A 2,267-nucleotide genomic window follows, 5' to 3' on the forward strand; every position below is an offset into this window, starting at 1 on the left:
TAAAATCCCCTAAATCAAGCATAAAATAAATCCTACAAATGGGGTTTATCAGTCGCTAAGACAATTTCACTTTAACCATGCATTTCTAAATGGTAATTTACATCAATTCTGATTATGTCAAAGCCAATATGCTTTGAAGATAAAATTGATACTCATGTTTGAAAATTAAATAAATCTCTCTATGGTTTGAAACAAGCTCCTAGAGAATGGTTCTTTAAACTCAACAACACACTGCATACCTTTGGTTTTGTGAATGCAAAGTTAGATACTTCATTGTTCATTTATTCTGGTATTTATATATTATGTTATGTTGATGATATTATTATAACTGAGAATAATGCCACTCTTGTTGTTGATATGATCAAAAAGCTTGACACTAGTTTTTCACTCAAGGATTTAGGGAAATTAAGTTATTTTTTAGGAATAGAAGTACATAGAACTAACTCAAACCAACTTCATCTCTCTCAAGCTAAGTATGTTTTAGACTTATTGTTAAAATTGGGCATGGCTCAGACAAGTCCAATGCCAATTCCTATGGTGTCTTCTCTTCATTTATTCTCTACAGGTTTAGAAAAATCTGAAGATGCAAAGTTGTATCGAATGGTTGTTGGTTCATGATACGTGAGCATCTTGTACTCTTTTTCTATTATTTTTCAGTTGTTTTTGGTTAGAAATTATTAGGCTTTATTATATTTTAGTGAAAAAATTCTCTTTGGATGCTACTTTGAGTTGTTTTGGTATTTTTATGATTTTAGGTGAAATTCAGACGAATTTGGCAGAATTTTGTGCAAAAACAAAGGAAGAAAGTAGATGTTCTCAACCCAAAGAAGCATTTTTAGTAGAATTTAGCTTTTAATTGTTATCTTTTATCTTATTTTAGTTATTTTATTTACAAATAAAATCTTTTAGGTTTAGACTTTATTATTTATTTTAGTATCAAATAAAACTAGGTTAGATATAAAAGGGAAAAGATTTACCCTTCAAGGGAATCTTCTCTCTTCCACACGTTTCACTTTTCGGAAACCTAGTTTTCTCTGTAAGTCATAAGCAATTAAACCTCCTTGGTTAAGGTTAGGAGCTTTGTTTATTTATATGGAATAAGACTATTGCTTTTCTATTTTAATTAATGTATTGCTTTAGTTTCAAGGATTGTTTTCATTTTTAATCTTATGAATCTAGGTGGAACGAGAGTATGGCCCTTATTTTACATGAGTTCTTGGGATTCTCAAAAGAGTTATCTCGCTTGAACAACAGTTTGAAAACAAATTCCTCCTAAATTGCTAATTACATGAACTAATTGGGATATGTGGCATATAATCCTGTTAACTTTGGGTAATTATGGTTTTTGTGGCCATAAACTAGTTATGCACTTAACCCTCTAATCAAAATTAAGTGACCACGAGTGGCGGTTAATGAAGGTTAGAGGAGGCTAAATCACTAAGAGATTAGGGTTTAGTTATTTATAGTTTGCCATGAAATGAATCATGCATTGTTAAAATAGTTTGTAAGAACTTTTAATCCAGAAAAGTAAACATCTCCGAAACCTTAACTGTTTTCTCTCACTGTTTTATACCAAACCTTTTATTTGCTTTCTTTATTCTCTTGCTTATTTTTTATGCAAATTCAACCGAAAATCAACCTTTTCTGTTTGCCTAACTAAGTCAATTGGATAACCACTGTTGCTCAGTCCGACAATCCTCGTGGGATCGACCCTCACTCACCTGAGGTATTACTTGGATGACCTGGTGCACTTGCCGGTTAAGTTGTGCAAGTTCATAATTCGAGCATGGTGGACGAAATTGTGATTTCTATCTTTTTGAGCTTTAGCATATATTTACTCTTAGGGCACTGTTTATTCTCACAACTCCGTTCAACTAACCAGCAAGTGTACTGGGTCGTCCAAGTAATAAACCTTACGTGAGTAAGGGTCGAATCCACAGAGATTGTTGGTATGAAGCAAGCTATGGTCACCTTGTAAGTCTCAGTCAGGCAGATTAAATTGGTTTATGATTTTTTGGAATAATTAATAATAAAAAGGAATAATAAAAGGGATAGAAGACTTATGCAGATTCATTGGTAAGAATTTCAGATAAGCGGATGGAGATGCTGTAGAGCCCAGGGACGCCTGCTCTCCTACTGCTTCTACTCAATCCTTCTTACTCCTTTCCATGGCAAGCTTTGTATAGGGGTTCACCATCAACTGTGGCTACTTTCTTCCTCTCGGGGAAATATCCTGTGCGGCTGTCACTCGCACAGCTAACCAGTCT

This window comes from Arachis duranensis, chromosome 9, assembly GCF_000817695.3.
Source record: "Arachis duranensis cultivar V14167 chromosome 9, aradu.V14167.gnm2.J7QH, whole genome shotgun sequence".
NCBI classification, from domain to species: Eukaryota; Viridiplantae; Streptophyta; class Magnoliopsida; order Fabales; family Fabaceae; genus Arachis; species Arachis duranensis.